Genomic DNA, 6,653 nt, shown 5'->3' on the forward strand with positions numbered 1-6,653 from the left:
TGGGGCTTTCTGGTTAGAGTGAGGGTGGTAATATTTCTACTGTGGAGGGGGTGCTTGTTGTGGTTGTTGTGGAGGTGGAGGATTTTGAACATTGGTGCTCCGATATGATAAGTATGGATGATTTCGGTAGCCAGGATTGTAGGTGTTGGAGTATGGGTTATTCTGCTTATAGGTTTGAAAAGCATTAACTTGCTCCATTGAGCTCCTGCAATCTTGCTCATAATGTCCTACACTTCCACAATTTTCACAAAAAGCATCATTAGAGTTATTAGCAACAGCAGAAACATTAGCAACAGAGTTAGGGATATTAGTACTAAGGTTATCTAATTTCTGGCAAATAGAAGTAAGCTGAGCCTGCAAAAGGGATACTGAATCAACGTGGTGTTTGCCCTTATTTACATAGCCTCTAGAATTCCCATATTGGGAATTATGTATCGCCATATCTTCAATAACCTGACCTGCATCATCAACATTAAGATTCATAAATCTACCACTAGCTGCGGAGTCTAGAATTGTTCTAGATGCATTCCCTAATCCGTTGTAAAAAGCTTGAATTAACTGCGTCTTTGCCAAGTTATGGTGGGGATACTCCCTCTTCAGATCCTTGAACCTCTCCCAAGCCTCATATAATGCTTCATCTGGCTCCTGGGCAAAGTTCTGAATGGCACTTCTTAGTAAAGCTGTTTTCTCTGCAGGGTAATATTTGTTATAAAAATTTAAAGCAAGAGTCTCCCAGTTAGTAATACCAAGTGCAGTTCTATTCAAACCATTAAACCACAATTTAGCTTTTCCACATAAAGAAAAGGGAAAGAGAATCTCCCTGATCTGGTCCTGCGTTACCCCATTCTGCCGAATAGTATTGCAGTATTGACAGAAATCTGCAATGTGAAGATTAGGATCTTCACCCTTAGCTCCACTGAATTGCTTTCTTTCTATCATCGTTATGAACTGGGGCTTGATTTCGAACTGGACTCCCGCGATATCTGGTCTGGGGGAAAGGTGTGGAAAATCCGTCAGGGACGGTTGCGAATAATCGCTGAGCTTCTTAGGTGCAGTCATCTCTGATTCTGAATCTGAAGGAATTTCCGAATCACTAGAATCAGGTGGCGAATCTCTAGGAATGTCGTTACTCCCAGAACCCGCCAGGATTTGTCTATAAAGATTCTTCTGTCTATGGAAAGAGCGCTCGATCTCAGGATCGAATGGAATGTAACCTGATCTGGAACACCTGGGCATAAACAGAGAACTATAAAGACAAATATGAGAACTTCCTCAAAGAACTAATGTCCTTTGAGGCAAAAGAAAAAATAATCTAGACTACAAAAACAATTAGAAATAAAAATAAAACCGTTTCCCCGGCAACGGCGCCAAATTTTGACAGGGTAAAGTCGTATCCCCTAATAAAAAATATTACCTAAATCCTCTAACAAAAGTAGATAGGGAAGAAGGGTCGAACCACAGGGAAACAAGTCAATTTATTCCTAATTAATTAAAAGTAATCTAAATTATTGAGTAATAATTTATTGTTATTAAAGATCTATACTACGAAGAATATGAGCAGGGAGAATAAAATAGGAGAAATCAAATATTAAAAGACCTAGGGCACAGGTTCACTAATAAACAACATTCCAGGGTAAAACATAATAATCAACCATTAACGCATCAATCAATCAGATCATAAAGGGCCTTCGCTACGTATTACAATCACAGAGTTAATTTACCAGTATTAAATCTCATCTCTCGAATCTCAACTTAACCATTTATAAATTAGGCTGCCTATTGAAACTAAGCCTAAACATTAATTCTCATCTCTCGAATCTCGAATCAATATTGCCAAAGTCATACAATTAAATCAGGTCTATTCTAATTGCATAGCATTAAATCAATCAATAGGAAATTAATTAAGCATTAACAATCAGCAATCATAATTTACCCCTTCGTATTATTTATTAGATCCCCATAAACCCTAGAAAGTAAACTACTCAGACATGATTAGAAATAAACTAAACAAAGCAATTAAACAAGTCATAAGGAATTGAAGGAATAAAAATACTGAAATTAATAAAATAGAAATCGTATCGAATCGACGGAATTACAAACGGAGTTTAAGAATAAGAGAAAGAGTAAAGGTTTAGAGAGAGAAAATCTAAGTAGAGAGAGAAAAGTAGTAAGAGTGTGTAAAAGAAGTCCTAAACTTACTTAAAATAAATTACATAAAAAATACTAAGCAAGGAAATTCTACGCTAAATGAAACTAATCGGAGCCTAAACAAACCCCCTAAAACTCGCGCCCGGTCGGGCACCGTACCGCCCGGCCGGGCCCGCCTTTTTGTTGCTAAAATCACCTCTCGCGCCCGGTCGGGATGTTCTTCTCTTCTTTGCTCACCCCGCCCGGCCGGGTGCGCCTTCGGGCGAGGCCTTATGGCCCCGAGCGGAGCTCTTGGGCACCAATAATGGACTTTGAATGGGCCTTTACTCCTAAGCCCAATCGGATTTCCTCCTTGGGTCTTTGAACTCGGTCCAAACGCCTCGGGATTTCCAATAGCGAGCCCTTAATCACCGATTTGCTTCTTCTAACCGGCCTTGGGCTTCAATCAGTGGCTGTGCACCTCCAATGCTCGTTGTCACTATTCGAAAATCCGGGAAAATGCTCCAAAAGTGCAATTTCCTACAAAACTCAACCAAAACTACGAAAACTCTAGAAAACACCAATTAGTAATAAAAGTGGCTCAAAAGTGTCAAAAACACTACTAATTATGACCAAGGGACGGGGTAAATCACTATATAAAATGGACATATCATTTGTACGTCCCATCTGGAAAATTGCGTCAAGAATTGTTGAGATCGGTCCATTATGTTGTTTTTGTTTGACATCCTAGAAGCGTTGTTGAAATATAGTTAATTCTAACCTAGAATGCAGGCGGAAGCAGAGGCATATGTAAAATCATGTCATTTGTGCCTATTGGACAAGACTGGGTGTCACAAGTAGGCAGATTTGTTGCAACCACTGTCCACTGCGGAGAAGCCTTGGGTTTCAATTTTGATGGATTTTATTTCGAGGTTTCCCAATGTGAACGGGCAAAGATCTGTCATGGTGGTGGTGGATTGGTCTTCAAAGTATGTAGTGTTTATCTTGGCTCCTAATGCGTATCTTGCCGAGGAGGCAGCGAAGCTATTTCTTGGGTATGTTGTTAAATATTTTGGCTTACCACAATATATTATTTGTGATTGGGATACACAGTTTACTGGTCGATTTTGGGTTGCTTTGTTTAATTTGTTGGGATCGGATTTAAAATTCTCGACGGCCAATCATCCGCAAACGAATTGGCAAACGGAGCACATCAATGGTTTTCTAGAGGAGTATCTAAGGCATTATGTCACAGCCTCTCAAAGAATTGGCTAGAGTTATTAGATCCTACTCAGTTTTGCTATAACTTCCATAAGAGCTCGGCAACGGGAACGCGTCCCTTCAAACTTGCCATAGGTTAGCAGCCACTCACGCCACATGAGATCATAAAGCAAATTAAGGATGTAGGCTGCCCCGCAGCGATTCGCTGTGCTGCTAATAATCAAGAGTTGATGGAAGAGGCGAGAGATAGCCTAGAGAAGGCCTCTCATCGCATGAAAAAGTAAGCTGATAAAGGAAGCATCCGTTAGAGTTTAACGTTAGCGATAAAGTGTTGTTGAAACTTACCCCTTAGATTTGGAAGAATATAAGCACCAAAACGGCGCAAAGGGCTTTGATTCCAAGGTACAATGGTCCATTTGAGGTGTTAAAGAAAGTGGGTGTTGTTGCATACCGGTTGAAGTTACTGGAGAGATTAAAGGTACACCCAACCTTTCATGTAAGCTATTTGAAATCTTACTACGAGGATACAAATGGTCTGCATCCGGCCTCAAAGAGGAATCCACCAACGATTCGGAAACAAATTCACTAAGGAAGTGAAAAAGATTCTAGATCGAAAAATGTTGTGCCAAAATAAGAAAAACCGCCGAGTTGAGTACTTGGTGCAGTGGAAGAATTGCCCCGAGGTGGAGGCCTCGTGGGAACGTGATACATCGTTGTGGCAATTCGAGGTTCATATTGAAGATTACCTGACAAGGGCATCAGGTTCTTCAAGTGGGGGAGGTTTGTAAGACCTGGGCAAAGGCACACTACGGCTTGGCTAGGTGCTAGGCTTTGTACATAATACTATACAACCCTATGGTGTGGTCGATAAGTAAATAAAGGCATATGGTTGCCTCTATATATTGTCTTCAGTAAGTTAAGGTTCATTAGATGGGCGTTGGACCTAAGGGTTGTGACCAATAGCCCATTATTATGTTACTGTCACTGGCGTGTTCACTGGGGTTTCAAGCCTAGAGCAATACAAAGCTCTTTAGGGGGATGGTATCTCTCATGGCTGGGTGTAGCCATGGGATGATGCATGGTTCTAGCGTGGCATGGGCTACCTAGACTTTGGACACAAGGTTGTCTTGATAGCTTGGTAGGCTAGGTGACTTGGGTTTGAGCGAAGGCTCGTGACAAGCCTTTACTGGTGCGTGCTTGTCCTATGTTGCGAAGTGACGTGTCGATTGGGATGTGGCATAGTGTTGCAAAGTGACACGACGGTTGAGCACCATCGTTGCTGCAAAGCGACGTGACGCTTGGGTAACGGCACGGTCCGCCGAAGCGACGCGATGCTTGAGCAACAACACGGTACACTGAAGCGAGGCGGCGCTTGGGCTCCGGCACAATGCTAGCAAAGCAAAACGTGGGTGCAATACGACGCGAAGCATTGCGTTGCTTGGTGCGAGCCGAAATTGATGTGGGAAGTTATATGCCGGATGTCAAGGGATACTATGGATTGCGAAGCAAGGTTTTTGTTGGAGCTAGATGACGGTTATGCAAACGGTTATATTATAATACCCTGGAAATTCCCTTCTTTTAAAATACACTTTCTACTTTAAATAAAACTCTCTTTAGGAAATATCCAAAATATTACCGCCACCATGATAACAGTTAAGGCTATTTTTCAAAGTCACACAGCGGAAGACTAAAATAAAACCAACTTTTAAAATAAAACTTGAGTTCACAACCTCAAAACAAAAGTAAAATTAAATAGTTCACAAGTTGGAACCAATCCGAACATGGCCCTTTCAAAACCAACTTAAAAATAAACATAACAATGTTAGTCCATAATCAATAATCCAATAATTCTAAGTATAAACTAGGCAAGTATAACAAGTAACTCTCTGCACTCATTCCCATTATGCTCTTCATACTTCAAGTACCTATCATTTCCCCTTTATTTCAACCCTCTACTCGCCATATAAATGGGTCATAGTAGGGCCAACCAAATTAAAGGAAAGCCAAACACAAACACAAACACAAAAGTACGAATCAGCAAAGCTGAGTACATATGCACCACACTAACATGAATATCCTATCATCAATAAAAGTAATTAAAACATGTTCACCATACAATCACAAGTCAACTTACATTTGACTCATAACTAGCAATATTAATTATTATGAAATTTTGTCAAGAACAACCAATTAAAGCACGTGTTTTGAAAACAACTACCTATCAAATTTTTTTTTAAAAAAAGAAAGCACTACCACTTTAATAATTCCAACTAGAATATTCGGCATGTAGGTTCCACTTTTTACCTTTACCTCATAAAATCACCTTCTAAATTGACTAAATTACCCTTCATAAAGGTAAAAAATGATAAGAAGTGAGATCCAAATGCCGGAGATTCTAGCCAAAATTGTTAGAATGGTAGTGCTACTTAAACTTTTTACAACTTTGTGGTAGTTCTTTTAAAAAAAATTAATAGGTAGTTGTTTGCAAAACACGTGTTTTAATTGGTAATTGTTGACAAAATTTCCTAATTATTAAATAATAGCTTTGGATTATGCATCGAATGGGTTTCCTTCCTTAAAAATAGCCTATTAAAATGGAGCTTCCAATCAGGGAGCTACCCCAATTGGCACCTACTATGTCACACTTGGTGACGGAATTCCAGCACATTAATAATAAAAGAAAGTACAACATCTTGTACCCCTGTAGAAGCTATGCTCAAATATAAAGTCACATAACTCTCCCCATGTGTTCATACTCAAGGTGTATATGTTCAAAGATTTTTGGTGCGTATTCTCTTACACTTTACGTGATTTACCAATGTAACATGTGATGACTCCAACCAATCAATCAAGAATAAACATAACAACATTCAATACATACTTCCAACTCATTCTTGAATTAATTAGTGAGCACATACTATTTATTTTAATTAAGGTTCCTTGCCTAGTTTTGTGCACAAAATTGCACGATTACTACCTTAGTGCATAAAATGCACTAATAAACTTCCTTAACTCAATCTCAACTTACTTGAGCGAGTAAATAAATAAACTAACTTCTTGACTCAACACCAATAATAAATGGGTGAGAATTAAATTCATAAATCATGCTCAATAATTCTAATTATAACTCTTTTAAACATGCATAAGTCTTGCTTATTAGTTTCATGCTTCCTTGATACTTGAAAATAAAACATACTTCCATGACTCACATATATTCAACTTGTATCATGCTTCAAATATCATATTCACATGCTTGCATAGTAATTCATGTTCATCCAACATCAATTCCAAGCATATAATTAAAC

At 39.1% G+C, this 6,653-nt stretch overlaps 1 non-coding gene across 1 annotated transcript; it reads left to right on the top strand.

Annotated features, from left to right (window-relative positions):
- Positions 1-571: 571 nt before the first annotated feature.
- On the top strand, positions 572-678 carry LOC145573509 (small nucleolar RNA R71). Its single transcript, XR_014097513.1, has one exon. It is a non-coding gene; the product is annotated as a small nucleolar RNA R71 (small nucleolar RNA).
- The last annotated feature ends 5,975 nt before the right edge of the window (positions 679-6,653 follow it).

Source organism: Chenopodium album, chromosome 12 (assembly GCF_948465745.1).
Source record: "Chenopodium album chromosome 12, dcCheAlbu1.1, whole genome shotgun sequence".
Lineage (NCBI taxonomy): Eukaryota > Viridiplantae > Streptophyta > Magnoliopsida > Caryophyllales > Amaranthaceae > Chenopodium > Chenopodium album.